The sequence below is a fragment of the Ruditapes philippinarum genome, unplaced genomic scaffold (assembly GCF_026571515.1).
Source record: "Ruditapes philippinarum isolate M1 unplaced genomic scaffold, ASM2657151v2 ctg3119_1_1_1_1, whole genome shotgun sequence".
Taxonomy (NCBI): Eukaryota; Metazoa; Mollusca; class Bivalvia; order Venerida; family Veneridae; genus Ruditapes; species Ruditapes philippinarum.
In genome coordinates this window covers 48,571-65,398 of record NW_026852583.1, presented here as the reverse complement: position 1 = coordinate 65,398, position 16,828 = coordinate 48,571, and positions in this window count along the sequence as shown.

Here is a 16,828-nt window from a genome sequence, read left to right as displayed (position 1 = left end):
GAGGAATGAGTTACAAAACGCAGAACAATTTGTAATTAATATGGTACACGAGCCATAATGCACGAAATTTAATATTTTGGATCTCATAATATTCTCAAAATGTATATTTTATAAATGAAGCAGAAGTGTTACAATTAAGGTGAATCACCTCTTGTACAATGATTCTGCAATGCTGAAAAATTGTCATTCAAAATGCTTCAGATTGCATACCTTTATAGAGAATTTACCGTACAAATCATGCAGATGTCTTACTTTTATAGAGAAAACTACCATACAATATGCATCCGATGGCATAACGTAAAAACGAAGTTACCATACAAATTGCATCAGATTAGAAATTGTACATAAACTCAAGTATTTTCGTTGAAAATACATTATTGTGTAACTTGCTTCTATTGCATTGTTCACTGAGTGATAATTAAAAATATTTGTGTAACAAAATAATGGTAGTCTTATTGTAAGTAAGGTTAACATTCATTGATCAATAACAGTTTCAACACGAAACTGAAACATTGATCAGTAACAAAATTATATTTTGTATATCAAAGCAACAAGCATTTAGATGAGCTAATTAAACCTTAAAACTATCATCATCAAATATCTTTACGAAAGTTATGATTATTTACCATCAAGGATGAAATGGTTAGTATATAAGTTTGTTATATTATACAAAATATGACATGATTTACTACTTTCAACACCAAAGTCTAATACCTTTATTCCAGACATAAAATAAAATTCTGCATATTCTGAAATAATACGCATACTTTATGTGGATAATTAGAGCAGTTAGTTAGAATATACCTCTTAATATGTACACTTGACAACTGTTATACATGTACTTTATCATTCATTCAAAGTTTTCATGCAAATAAAAAATGCTACTTTCACACATACGTACGTGTTTCATTAAACCAGTAGGCGTGTTTTTCTGTTCTAGGAAATGTTAGTTGCAGTCAATATCTTATAAGACTTGCTTGTAGTGTTCTTTAAGAGTAAACAGCTTGCATTCAATAAATGATAAAGAGAAAATGAAAAATATGTAGATTTTTTCTTCTCTCAAACGTGGCGCCATATGTTGAAATCATCTAACAATTGAACGTAGAAAACACAATGGCATAAAAGAGACTATGTTCAGATAAAAAAAAAATTTAAGGTGCGATTTATTATGAAATGTTTTGGTTACAAAAGTTACTTTTAATGTTTTTAAAAACGGTTAAACGTTGTTTCATAATTTTTCGGGGCTTGGTCCTTCAGAAAAGGGATACCTCAAACGTGTTGCTTAAAAATATGAAATTTATGAAAGTATTTGTGGAAAGAATGACAATATTCAAAAATTTTTAGGTAAGTTCTAGTTTTTTTTTTCTTTTTGGGGAATTTAACGTAAATTGTTTTAAATAAATTACTTTGAATAATGACGTTATGGGGTCGCTTATCAATGGTATGTTAATGCTTGAAAAAAAAAAAAAAACAATTGAAACACTATAAAGTGACATTATGTCCATCTTTATGTTTAATACTGTAATGAGGGAGGGGCGATAGCAAAATAAAAATAAATTTTTTCCATAATTTATTTAATTTAAAAACTTAAAATAAAACGATAAGTAACCCCCCCTTTATTGCCAAAAAATTTATCCATGGGAAAATTTTGCCGAAATGATAAATTTATAAAAAATTTTTGGGTAAACCCAAATTTTATTTTTAAAAGCATATAAAAAATTTTTAATTTTTAACTTAAACCCAAAAATTTTCAATTTTTGGTCATTCAAAAAAAAAACATCAATTTTTTTGATATATATTCATATAAAAAGTCATTTCGTTTAACCCCTTAAAATTAAAAAAGGGAGTTTTAACTCATTAATTTTAAATTGAGGGAAAATTGACGAAATTTTTTGGGAAGCAAAGAAACACAAAATACAAGGGACGAGGGCTAGTTTTTTTGGGGTAAAATTAAAAATTTTTTAAAATACAAGTATTTAGCTTTGTTTGTGAATTAAAATAAAAATTAAATACATGTATTTACCATTGTTTTAGTTTCAGTTCTTACTTGTATATACAATTAATTAACATTAAATAAGAAAACGTGATATAACAGAAAAATAAGTACTTTGCATAGTATTGGTGTACATTTTGTATGCGTAAGAAGTTTCAAGTGCGTCTAAACAAAATAATTATTGTAAGGGGGAACAAAGGCAACATTGTTGCAAAATTCGCCCATCACAAAAGCTTTGACAGAGATGTGGGCATTATAGATATGCATATAAGAGATATGCTCTGGGAAATATCCGGAAATTCTATGGATATGTATCATCTGAAGTGACTTTGACCTTGCCAATATTAACCTAAATTATATGTGTCACACTTTTAGCCAAGATAGTTATCATTTGTGTTACAATCATTCAATAAATGATGACTAAATGGTCCCCTAAGACAAACTTTGACCTCTCGATGTGACATTGACTTTGGTAGCAGGGACCTGGAAAGGCCAAAAACCAAATGTTCAAATAATAATTTTCAAAATGTTTAACTTTTTGGGGCCAAGTTAACCCCCCCCCCTATAAATTTAAAAAGTGCAGCCCCGAACAAGCTTTTTTTTCAATGACCGGGGGCAAAATCTCTTTTTTATCAGTTTTAATGGCCTTGACTATCATCTTTACTGACCTTGACCTTGCATATATTAACCTTAATTGCATGTTTCACACAAGAAGTGTTTTTCAATGACCTCTAAGTGAGAACTAGATACCTAGTTCATGCTTGCGACGTGGTGAACATTTGCATGAAGTTTCACTAAAATTCCTCTATGCATGCAGGAGATATGTTTCGGACAAAAATGGATACCACCAGAGCGCCCCTTGCCCGCCAGGGGGAGGGGGGGGGGGCTATAGTACGACCTGTTTTTCAAACGGGCTTATGAAAAGGGGAGTTGGGAAGAAATAGTGGCTTCTTCAGTATGATCGAGAATGACTCGTTGGTTGACGTTTGATATGTTGATCTTTCTGAGCATGCATTGTAGAATAATTTTTTTAATAAACTACTTAAAAAGCGATTTGCAAAACATTATTCATTGACCTCCTTTAAAACCGGTGTGTAATAACAATTGCTAATAAAAGCAATGGTCATATGTCTTTCCGATTTAAAATCACAGGGGTGTATTTATTTTGCTGATATGAGATCAAATATTTATTTGTAACTTGAATTTTCAACATACACTCCTTTGTAGGTTATTTTTGTATTTCCAACTGCCATTTTTTGTATATAAACCTAACTATATATACATTTGTACTAGTATAAAGATACGCCTTTGACATTTCCAAAGCACTTTAAACAAAACAACATTTGAACGCTAGCGCCTGGATCAATCGAAGTGTTTTTTTTTGTCCTTGACGGAAACATGTATTTATTATGTTTTTGCTTGATAATAATGCCTGTTACATGTGAAATTCAATTTGAAAAGCACGGCGTTAACATCTGTTGTTGATTTGAAATCAAGGATAAGTTATTGACATAAACTGGCGTCATAAACATAATTTTTTGCACGAGTTGAACTGCTGTTTCAAATTTTTTTTTTTTTTTTTTCATTTCAAGGAACCGGGCTAAACTTTGTTCATACACATGAAACTTATGCCCCTCCAAATTACTGTTTTTACGGACGGACTGGGCGACAGTGGAACTGACGGACGGACAGAAAAGTGCAAATATACATATATACCTTGAAAGAAGTCGGGGCTCGGCTGGGAATAAAAACGTTTACTTTGAAATTGCCAAAATGTGACTCAATGATGCATCACGTGATTCATAATTATGAAGATACGTTATTTTTTCACATTTAGAGTATATGTTTTTAATTTTTATAGAGGTTTAGTTCTCTAGTATTATTCATACCTACTATGGCATATGCCAAGACAGTCCGTATATCTATTTAACCTGGTAAGACTCTACCGACACGTCAATATATATATTACATTTTTATATATATCTGTAAATGATTCAAAACCAATTTTCTCGATTAAATATTACACGGTTTAAAATTGCATTTACTACTGCTGCCAATGCATCAAGGCGAGCCTGTAACATTTTAAATTTCACCGAGTTGGGCGATCTTAAAGGTTTCCAAATTCATAATTCTATACATTTTGGATTTAAGAGGTTTGATAATTGTTAATGACATACTAAAGTTACATTTAAACTTAATGACAGTGAAAACGCACGGTCGGGATAATTGCATTTTAACAAGGAAAATATATTTCTTTTAAATATTTTTTCACAGTTTCATAAAACCGAATGCATTTCGGTCATTTATATACCAACGTTATGAAAAATGATTGCATTTTAATGAAATTATTGCATGATAAAGACAGTCCCGGAGAATCAAAAGTAACACTTTTGGCTAATTGTGATAAGATCACAACAGAAAAACAAATTGAAAAATTCATGGTTACTTTTTGAAATGAAATTATTTATTTTTTTAAACTGTTAATTATAAACTTGTTTTACACACCTTTCTAGAAATGTTAGACACAAACGAGCAATTAAAATCTTTATGAAAATTAATATTAAACTATGCCTATGGTCAGTTTTAGAAATCGTAAAAGCTCACATGGAAATTGCATACTCTCACTTTTCCTCTATAAAAGGTGATAAATTTCAAACACTACTGAAGACTTGCTAGCAAATTGTATGCAATGGTTCTACAATAACCATTACCGCTTGGGTTATTTAGGACATATTCAGTCTGGTCTATCTTACAAACAAAGCGCCAACCGTTTTGGTGTCCATCGGTCTACAATTTATCGGCTTCACCAGCGTTTTTGCACTACACTACAGGCCGAATGGCGTCAGAATCCACAGGTGACTATCCGCACCGTAAGATCTATGAGGCGACGATGTACATCTGTAAGAGACGCTGATGGAGGACATTGTCGTTTCTCAAGATCCCGACGGTGACATTACGAATAGATATTTATGAGTGAATTTGTATTGGATTTTCATTTTGGTTTTTACCGTTACTCTGATGAAAAAGTGTGATTTTGGGATTTTCACCTTAGGGTCTTCCATTTACTTTGTCCATTTGATTTCAAACATTTTAAATTATTTTCAGTTGTTAAATGTGTGTTTTGTATTAAAGTAATGATATATATCTAATTGAGTCGTTAGTGTTTTGCTTTCATGTAATTAAATACATATAGTGCGGGCGTGCGTTTTCATTGTCCTTAAGTATATAAAGGGACGGTCTGTATTACTTAAATGGCTATGTTTGTTTTCACTTCGAATCATGTACCATTCAATTCTGTGGGTTCAAAAATACTGCATTTAGATCTGTATCGTCTATATTCTTCAATCAATAAGAATTTTATTTTTCTGTTATATAGAATAGGAGATAAATAATTTATCCCAAGTTGTAACACATAATGTTGTCATAAAATTTCTAGTGTTTGTTAGATGAACCTATTAAAAACACAATGATGACGATTGATAGATTGACCAAATATTCATATTAGTGACAGAATGACAATAATTTTAACTGGTCTCATATAGTTTAAGAAACACACGTTTCAACGTTTAAAACTCTAATTTCGTATGGATAGCATATTTATAAAATATTGATTTAGCCAAATGTTGCAATGTAGATTTTTGCAAATCGTAATCGTTTCAAGTATTAACATTGATTTTCTATGATATGCATATTATAAAATATTGATTTGAAAATGTATGTAGAATTAATTGAAACATGCTTTGTAATTCAAGTAATGTAATTTTATGTTTTAGTGAATAATATGCAATTATAGTTACATGACACTGGGAATTCAAACTTTGTGAATCGAATAAAAGTAATGGAAATATTCACAAAAATGTTTAAGGAGACAGCATGCTAACAATATACTGGTGACTGTAAGTACTTGTAACTTTTAAGTATGACATGGACTTTATAAACTAGTATATGAGTTTGAAGGACGTATATTTTATATTAACACATTCTATGAGAACAGAATAGTAAAGTTATAACGGAGAATTTTAAAAGAATTATATCGCTTAAATAAACAAAAATTCAAGTAAATTAAAATGTGACATTTACATATGTCATTGTTTTCTAAATTTGAGTATCCGATAAAAATTTAATAAGTGCCCGCTCAGGTGGTCATTATCGTTGTTACGGACTGCTGACGTCATCAACATTTTATAGAGCAAGGTTCCTTGCAGTTATATAAGTCAAGAAATAAGGTATGGAATATTACTGAAAGACCTGCTAATGCTTAAGTACTTTAAAAAGAACACATTTATGTAAGGTATGATATCTGCACTGTTAAGTTAAATTATTTTCCATATATTTCATACATCTACATTTTTATATGAACTTTTATAAAAAAAAAGCAAAGAGAAAATGAGTGAAAACAGTTTAGTTTTAGTATTTAGTTTTAGTACGATTAGGTTAATGTAATGACAGCTGTTGTTTTTACAGAGCATGTTCGAATTTTGCTCATTTCAATTAAAACGGTATTTGATAAAATAACAACAATCGAAGTCAACAGATCGTAAATTAAAAGTATACGAAATGTTACAAAACAATTCTAATGGAACCAATAATAAAAAAATTGTAAATGAACAAATAAATCTTATTTGGGTATCAAGGGTTAAATTCAACTCGTTGAAAAATATATATGACGTTTAAGATTTTCTATCTAGCTTATAAGTTGAGTTTTTCTAAAAATGCTTTCACCTTGTGTTTTTCCGTTATTTTTTTTCTTTTTTGAGAATTATCAACAATAATTCAACACAGTGACGGATTCAGGCCCGGGCTTCAGGGCTGCAACCCCCTCCCCCAGCTCTGCCCAAAGATACGTTTACCAGCTGGGCTAGAATATATTTTTGTCAGTTTCATACTTTATTGGCTGTAGTGTACTCCCTTATCAAAACATTTATTGCTGTCATCCAGCTGTTAATCTCCTGCCTTGGGGCTTTGCTGAGATCTTTATCTATCAACATGCTTGAATGACTTCATTGCATAATTGATTGGTTTACATATGAAAAAAAAAACCAAAAAAAAAAACCCCGAACAACAACAACAACACGTAATTCTGTACGGAAATTCAGATTACGGTGCTATGGAGCGTAAGACATGATGCATTTTCTCGCACGAAAGCGGTTTTAAAATGTTTGATTTTTGTTTCCTTTTTTTTGTATTGAAGGATTTTCCACTTCAAGATATCGTATCAGCTAACCGTTTACTGAATATCATTTTAATATCATTGTTAAAAAATGTTCAAATCAGAAAACATACAATGATCAATAATTTTTGCGATTTGACATAAATTGAAGCAATCCAAATTTTAATGAAATTTAACTTTCGACATTGTCAATTTTGCCGTATTGGGCGATCATTTCTTAGTTTAAAACAAGTTATCATGCCACCAGGAGTGTTTCTTGTTTTTTATACGATATCAATTGTGATTCATGTTAACGAACACATGACTTAATAAAAATATGCAATCGAGTCTGGTGATATATATAAAAAAACAACAAAAAACAACAAACAAACAAACAAAAACAAAAAACAACAGCTGAATACTGAGATCAACGAACAGCATTTAATAAATTTAGCCACAGGACAAATAAATGTAACATCTTGAACAACATTCACGTATTTTTTTAAACTTGATTTTTCTTTAAATAATAAAGGCGCTTTAATTTGAATGGCCTTTAAAATTCAAACAGATCACCAGTTTGATTGAAGATATTATTTTTTTGCACATGAGCTCTGAACAAGCATTTTTCAATGACTCTGGACAAAATCTCTATTTTTATCAGCTTAATGGACCTTGACTATCATCTTTACTGACCTTGACCTTGCATATATTAACCTTAATTACATGTTTCACACAAGAAGTGTTTTTCAATGACCTCTATGTGAGAACTAGATACCTAGTTCATGCTTGCGACACGGCTTCTCATAGTGGTGAACATTTGCATGAAGTTTCACTAAAATTCCTCTATGCATGCAGGAGATATGTTCCGGACAAAAATGGATACCACCCGAGCGCCCCTTGCCGGCCAGGGGGGGGGGGGGGCCTATAGTACGACCTGTTTTTCAAACGGGCTTATGAAAAGGGGAGTTGGGAAGAAATAGTGGCTTCTTCAGTATGATCGAGAATGACTCGTTGGTTGACGTTTGATATGTTGATCTTTCTGAGCATGTATTGTAGATAATAATTTTTTAATAAACTACTTAAAAAGCGATTTGCAAAACATTATTCATTGATCTCCTTTAAAACCGGTGTGTAATAACAATTGCTTAATAAAAGCAATGGTCATATGTCTTCCGATTTAAAATCACAGGGGTGTATTTATATTGCTGATATGAGATCAAATATTTATTTGTAACTTGAATTTTCAACATACACTCCTTTGTAGGTTATTTTTGTATTTCCAACTGCCATTTTTGTATATAAACCTACTATATATACATTTGTACTAGTATAAAGATACGCCTTTGACATTTCCAAAGCACTTTAAACAAAACAACAATTGAACGCTAGCGCCTGGATCAATCGAAGTGTTTTTTTTTGTCCTTGACGGAAACATGTATTTATTATGTTTTTGCTTGATAATAATGCCTGTTACATGTGAAATTCAATTTGAAAAGCACGGCGTTAACATCTGTTGTTGATTTGAAATCAAGGATAAGTTATTGACATAAACTGGCGTCATAAACATAATTTTTGCACGAGTTGAACTGCTGTTTCAAATTGTTTTTTTTTTTTTCATTTCAAGGAACCGGGCTAAACTTTGTTCATACACATGAAACTTATGCCCCTCCAAATTACTGTTTTTACGGACGGACTGGGCGACAGTGGAACTGACGGACGGACAGAAAAGTGCAAATATACATATATACCTTGAAAGAAGTCGGGGCTCGGCTAAGAATAAAAACGTTTACTTTGAAACTGCCAAAATGTGACTCAATGATGCCTCACGTGATTCATAATTATGAAGATACGTTATTTTTTCACATTTAGAGTATATGTTTTTAATTTTTATAGAGGTTTAGTTCTCTAGTATTATTCATACCTACTATGGCATATGCCAAGACAGTCCGTATATCTATTTAACCTGGTAAGACTCTACCGACACGTCAATATATATATTTCAATATATAAATGATTCAAAACCAATTTTCTCGATTAAATATTACACGGTTTAAAATTGCATTTACTACTGCTGCTAATGCATCAAGGCGAGCCTGTAACATTTTAAATTTCACCGAGTTGGGCGATCTTAAAGGTTCCCAAATTCATAATTCTATACATTTTGGATTTAAGAGGTTTGATAATTGTTAATGACATACTAAAGTTACATTTAAACTTAATGACAGTGAAAACGCACGGTCGGGATAATTGCATTTTAACAAGGAAAATATATTTCTTTTAAATATTTTTTCACAGTTTCATAAAATCGAATGCATTTCGGTCATTTATATACCAACGTTATGAAAAATGATTGCATTCTAATGAAATTATTGCATGATAAAGACAGTCTCGGAGAATCAAAAGTAACACTTTTGGCTAATTGTGATAAGATCACAACAGAAAAACAAATTGAAAAATTCATGGTTACTTTTTGAAATGAAATTATTTATTTTTTTAAACTGTTAATTATAAACTTGTTTTACACACCTTTCTAGAAATGTTAGACACAAACGAGCAATTAAAATCTTTATGGAAATTAATATTAAACTATGCCTATGGTCAGTTTTAGAAATCGTAAAAGCTCACATGGAAATTGCATACTCTCACTTTTCCTCTATAAAAGGTGATAAATTTCAAACACTACTGAAGACTTGCTAGCAAATTGTATGCAATGGTTCTACAAAGAAACCATTACCGCTTGGGTTATTTAGGACATATTCAGTCTGGTCTATCTTACAAACAAAGCGCCAACCGTTTTGGTGTCCATCGGTCTACAATTTATCGGCTTCACCAGCGTTTTTGCACTACACTACAGGCCGAATGGCGTCAGATTCCACAGGTGACTATCCGCACCGTAAGATCTATGAGGCGACGATGTACATCTGTAAGAGACGCTGATGGAGGACATTGTCGTTTCTCAAGATCCCGACGGTGACATTACGAATAGATATTTATGAGTGAATTTGTATTGGATTTTCATTTTGGTTTTTGCCGTTACTCTGATGAAAAAGTGTGATTTTGGGATTTTCACCTTAGGGTCTTCCATTTACTTTGTCCATTTGATTTCAAACATTTTAAATTATTTTCAGTTGTTAAATGTGTGTTTTGTATTAAAGTAATGATATATATCTAATTGAGTCGTTAGTGTTTTGTTTTCATGTAATAAAATACAAATAGTGCGGGCGTGCGTTTTCATTGTCCTTAAGTATATAAAGGGACGGTCTGTATTACTTAAATGGCTATGTTTGTTTTCACTTCGAATCATGTACCATTCAATTATGTGGGTTCAAAAATACTGCATTGAGATCTGTATCGTCTATATTCTTCAATCAATAAGAATTTTATTTTTCTGTTATATAGAATAGGAGATAAATAATTTATCCCAAATTGTAACACATAATGTTGTCATAAAATTTCTAGTGTTTGTTAGATGAACCTATTTAAAGCACAATGATGACGATTGATAGATTGACCAAATATTCATTTTAGTGAAAGAATGACAATGATTTTAACTGGTCTCATATAGTTTAAGAAACACACGTTTCAACGTTTGAAACTCTAACTTTGTATGGATAGTATATTTATAAAATATTGATTTAGCCAAATGTTGCAATGTAGATTTATTTGAAATCATACATCTGTTTCAAGTATGTATTGTTCAGTTTTATAGAATATATGCATGTATAGGTACATGTACGTGGCAAATTCAAAGTTTATCAGTAGAATATTCAAGAAATAGTTCACAACACTGAGGACCACCTTACATAACAGTAACAGTGACCCTGTGTAAGTCCTTTAAATGTTTAGGGCTGACATGAATGTAACTATGATACTGGTGCGTGAAGCACCGTATACTTTTTATATAACACCGCACTTTATGAGAACAGAGTAGTAGAAGTTTTTCGGAGAATTTGAAAAGAATTATAATGCTTAACAAAAATTCAAGTAAAATGATCTGTGGCATTTACATCAGTGAACTTTTATAACGAGTCTGCGTCATTGTCTTCTAAATTTGAGTGTCCGATAAAAAATTAATTAGTGCCCGCTCCGGTGGTCATTATCGTTGTTACGGACTGCTGACGTCATCAACATTTTATAGAACAAGGTCCGCTTGCACTTATAAAAGTTCAGAAATAAGGTATGGAATATTACTGAAATACCTGCTAATGCTTATGTACTTTAAAAAGGAACACATTTATGTAAGGTATGATATCGGTACTTTTAAGCGCATCATTTTAAAATTATTTTCCATATATTTTAAACATCAACATTTTTTATGAACTTTTATTAAAAGAAAATACAGTAAAGAGAAGAACTTTTATTAAAAGAAAATACAGTAAAGAGAAAATGAGTGACAGCAATTTAGTTTTAGTAAGATTAGGTTTAAGATTAGGGACAGCTGTTATTTTTACAGAGCATGATCGATTTTTTATCATTTCAATTATAACGGTATTTGATAAAATAACAACAATCGAAGTCAACAGATCGTAAATTCCAAATATACGAAATTTTACAAAGCAATTCTAACCGAACCAATAATACAAAATATTAAAATGAATAAAAAAAAATATTTGGGTATCAATGGTTAAATTCAACTCGTTTAAATATACATGACGTTGAAGATTTTCCATCTAGCTTATAAGTCGCGTTTTTCTAAAATAGCCTTTATCTTGTGTTTTCCTCCCGATTATTTATGTACATAAAGTTAGTTCCCTATTCCTTATTCCTTATTCCTTTTTCGAATAAGGAATAAGGAATCAGTTCCTTATTCCTTTTTCGAATAAGGAATAGGGAACTAGTTCCTGATTCCTTATTCAAATCTAAATAAGGAACAGCAGAATTAGTATTTATTTAAAATATAATTTATACCTCATTCAAATCATTGCATAAAGAATCTGCATAAATTATTTTGAAAAAAAAATCGAATAAGGAATAGGGAACCAGTTCCTTATTCCTTATTCATCTCCGAATAAGGAACAGAAGTAAATACGTAAAGAAAGACACCAGTTGCAATTATTTTTGATAAATCTGCATTAGAATTGCAAGGATCAATCATAAAAATCATGAAATAAAGCATCTGCATAAAAATATTTTTGAAAAAAATGTTAAAGTCGAATAAGGAATAGGGAACAAGTTCCTTATTCCTTATTCAACTCCGAATAAGGAACAGAAGAAAATACGTAAAGGAAGACACTAGTTGCAATTATTTTTGATAAATCTGCATTAAAATTGCAAGAATCAATCATTAAAATCATGAAATAAAGAAAGCATTTACATAATTTCTTTTTGAAAAAAATGTTAAAGTCGAATAAGGAATAGGGAACCAGTTCCTTATTCCTTATTCAACTCCGAATAAGAAACAGAAGGAATACGTAAAGAAAGACACCAGGGGCATTTATTTTTGATAAATATGCATAGAAATTGCAAGAATCAATCATTAAAATCATTTCATAAAGCATCTTCATAATTTTTTTTGAAAAAAATGTTTAAGTCGAATAAGGAATAGGGAACCAGTTCCTTATTCCTTATTCAACTCCGAATAAGGAACAGAAGGAAATACGTAAAGAAAGACACCAGTGGCATTTATTTTTGATAAATATGCATAAGAATTGCAAGAATCAATCATTAAAATCATTTCATAAAGCATCTTCATAATTTTTTTTGAAAAAAATGTTTAAGTCGAATAAGGAATTGGGAACCAGTTCCTTATTCCTTATTCAACTCCGAATAAGGAACAGAAGAAATCACGTAAAGAAAGACACCAGTTGCAGTTATTTTTGATAAATCTGCATTATAATTGCAAGGATCAATCATAAAAATCATGAAATAAAGCATTAGCATAAAAATATTTTGGAAAAAAAATGTTCAGGTTCATTGGACTCCGAATAAGGAACAGAAAGAATTACGTAAAGAAAGACAGCAGTTGCAATTATTATTGATAAATCTGCATTAGAATTGCAAGGATCAATCATTAAAACCATGAAATAAAGCATCTACATAATTTTTTTTGAAAAAAAAATGTTAAAGTCGAATAAGGAATAGGGAACCAGTTCCTTATTCCTTATTCAACTCCGAATAAGGAACAGAAGAAATTACGTAAAGAAAGACACCAGTTGCAGTTATTTTTGATAAATCTGCATTATAATTGCAAGGATCAATCATAAAAATCATGAAATAAAGCATTAGCATAAAAATATTTTTGAAAACAAAATGTTCAGGTTCATTCGACTCCGAATAAGGAACAGAAAGAATTACGTAAAGAAAGACAGCAGTTGCAATTATTATTGAAAAATCTGCATTAGAATTGCAAGAATCAATCATTAAAATAATGAAATAAAGCATTTACATAATTGTTTTTCTTCAAAAAAATGTTAAAGTCGAATAATGAATAGGGAACCAGTTCCTTATTCCTTATTCAACTCCGAATAAGGAACAGAAGGAAATACGTAAAGAAAGACACCAGTTCCAGTTATTTTTGATAAATATGCATACGAATTGCAAGAATCAATCATTAAAATCATGAAATAAAGCATTAGCATAAAAATATTTTGGAAAAACATGTTCAGGTTCATTCGACTCCGAAAGACAGCAGTTTTTTTCTAAAACCGATTTAAACAGAACTTTGTATTTTGATGTGAGGCTTCTTCAAGAATACCTCTAACAAGAATGTTCATATTATGCACTTCGGATAAAAAAAGCTGCACCCTAGGGGCACTTGGTAATGCATAGACTTATAAATTGGTAACACAAAGTCTAGAACTTTACTATTTACTTACATGGGATGCGAAGGTAATACTCTACCCCACTCCTGCATCGGACCCCAACCATGATCTGGTCACATTAACTTCTTTGTTGCGTAGGCACACCTCTCCCTTCTCATAGCCTATCCCATTTTATGTGTGTTTTACACTTGTTTTGTTTTCAAATTAACTTCGAGAACACATAAAGTTATTAACGTCAAAACTACAGTATGCGTTTTTGCAATGTGAATGCATGATACTTTATATGATTTGATATTTTTATGACATATTTTTATAATTAACGTAAATGTATTGAATAAATGGTTAAAAAAAGTTGATTATTGTTATTATTTTATCATTTAAGAAAAAATATCCTTTTCCTTATTCTACAATATCCAAGATGAACTAAGAACTGTTTGTTCATTAATTATTGATAATCAAAGAATAAGAAAATTACAGGATCTTCCGTAAGAGTTCATGTTGAATTAGTTTATTAAAGGAGTCATCGAAAATGTCATGCTCTTCCGAGTTTGTACTGTTTTCAGTAAACAAAATTAATCATTTCAATAGATCAAAAACACAAATCAGGAAATTTTAATAACACGCCCCTAAATGCCCTGGTCATTTCCAAGTTACAAACTTGGACAACAAAGTTCTAATACAGCTTTTTGTTTAAACTTTGCAGAAAGAAGTACTCGTTGTTTTAACCATATAGAATATGCATGTATGCTGACAAACTTATTCCTTATTTCTTACTTGACTTGACCATTTTTTCATTATGTTAACACGCGCCTGCTTTATGCAATGATTTAAATTATGTAATTATGCAATTCTTATGCAGATTTATCAGAAATTATTGAAAATAGTGTCTCTATTTGCGTATTGTCTTCTTTTCCTTATTCGGAGTTGAAAAGGAACAAGGAACTGGTTCCCTATTCCTTATTCGACTTTAACATTTTTTCTCAAAAAAGTATGTAGATGCTTTATTTCATGATTTTAATGATTGATCCATGCATTTCTAATGCAGATTTATCAAAAATAATTGCAACTGCTGTCTTTCTTTACCTAATTACTTCTGTTCCTTATTCGGCGTCGAATGAACCTGAACATTTTTTTCCCATCATACTTTTTATGCAGATGCATTATTTCATGATTTTAATGATTGATCCTTGCAATTCTTATGCAGAGTTATCAAAAATAACTGCAACTGCTGTCTTTCTTTTCGTAATAACTTCTGTTCCTTATTCGGAGTCGAATGAACCTGAACATTTTTTTACAAAATATTTTTATGCTTATGCTTTATTTCATGATTTTTATGATTTATCCTTACAATTCTAATGCAGATTTATCATGAATAACTGCAACTTTTGTCTTTCTTTACGTAATTTCTTCTGTTCCTTATTCGGAGTTGAATAAGGAATAAGGAACTGGCTCCCTATTCCTTATTCGACTTTAACATTTTTTTCAAAAAAAATTATGAAGATTCTTTATGAAATGATTTTAATGATTGATTCTTGCAATTCTTATGCATATTTATAAAAAATAAATGCCACTGGTGTCTTTCGGAGTCGAATGAACCTGAACATTTTTTTCCAAAATATTTTTATGCTAATGCTTTATTTCATGATTTTTATGATTGATCCTTGCAATTATAATGCAGATTTATAAAAAATAACTGCAACTGGTGTCTTTCTTTACGTAATTTCTTCTGTTCCTTATTCGGAGTTGAATAAGGAATAAGGAACTGGTTCCCTATTCCTTATTCGACTTTAACATTTTTTTCAAAAAAAATTATGAAGATGCTTTATGAAATGATTTTAATGATTGATTCTTGCAATTCTTATGCATATTTATCAAAAATAAATGCCACTGGTGTCTTTCTTTACGTATTTCCTTCTGTTCCTTATTCGGAGTTGAATAAGGAATAAGGAACTGGTTCCCTATTCCTTATTCGACTTTAACATTTTTTTCAAAAAGAAATTATGTAAATGCTTTATTTCATGATTTTAATGATTGATCCTTGCCATCCTTATGCAGATTGATCAAAAATAACTGCAACTGGTGTCTTTCTTTACATATTTTCTTCTGTTCCTTATTCGGAGTTGAATAAGGAATAAGGAACTGGTTCCCTATTCCTTATTCGACTTTAACATTTAAAAAAAAAAATATGTAGATGCTTTATTTCATGATTTTAATGATTGATCCTTGCAATTCTTATGCAGATTTATCAAAAATAACAGCAACTGCTGTCTTTCTTTACGTAATTACTTCTGTTCCTTATTCGGAGTCGAATGAACCTGAACATTTTTTTTTCATAAATACTTTTTATGCAGATGTTTTATTTCATGATTTTTATTATTGATCCTTGCAATTATAATGCAGATTTATAAAAAAAAATAACTGCAACTGGTGTCTTTCTTTACGTAATTCTTTCTGTTCCTTATTCGGAGTCGAATGAACCTGAACATTTTTTTTTCCAAAATATTTTTATGCTAATGCTTTATTTCATGATTTTTATGATTGATCCTTGCAATTATAATGCAGATTTATCAAAAATAACTGCAACTGGTGTCTTTCTTTACGTAATTTCTTCTGTTCCTTATTCGGAGTTGAATAAGGAATAAGGAACTGGTTCCCTATTCCTTATTCGACTTTAACATTTTTTTCAAAAAAAATTATGTAGATGCTTTATTTCATGGTTTTAATGATTGATCCTTGCAATTCTAATGCAGATTTATCAATAATAATTGCAACTGCTGTCTTTCTTTACGTAATTCTTTCTGTTCCTTATTCGGAGTCGAATGAACCTGAACATTTTTTTCCAAAATATTTTTATGCTAATGCTTTATTTCATGATTTTTATGATTGATCCTTGCAATTATAATGCAGATTTATCAAAAATAACTG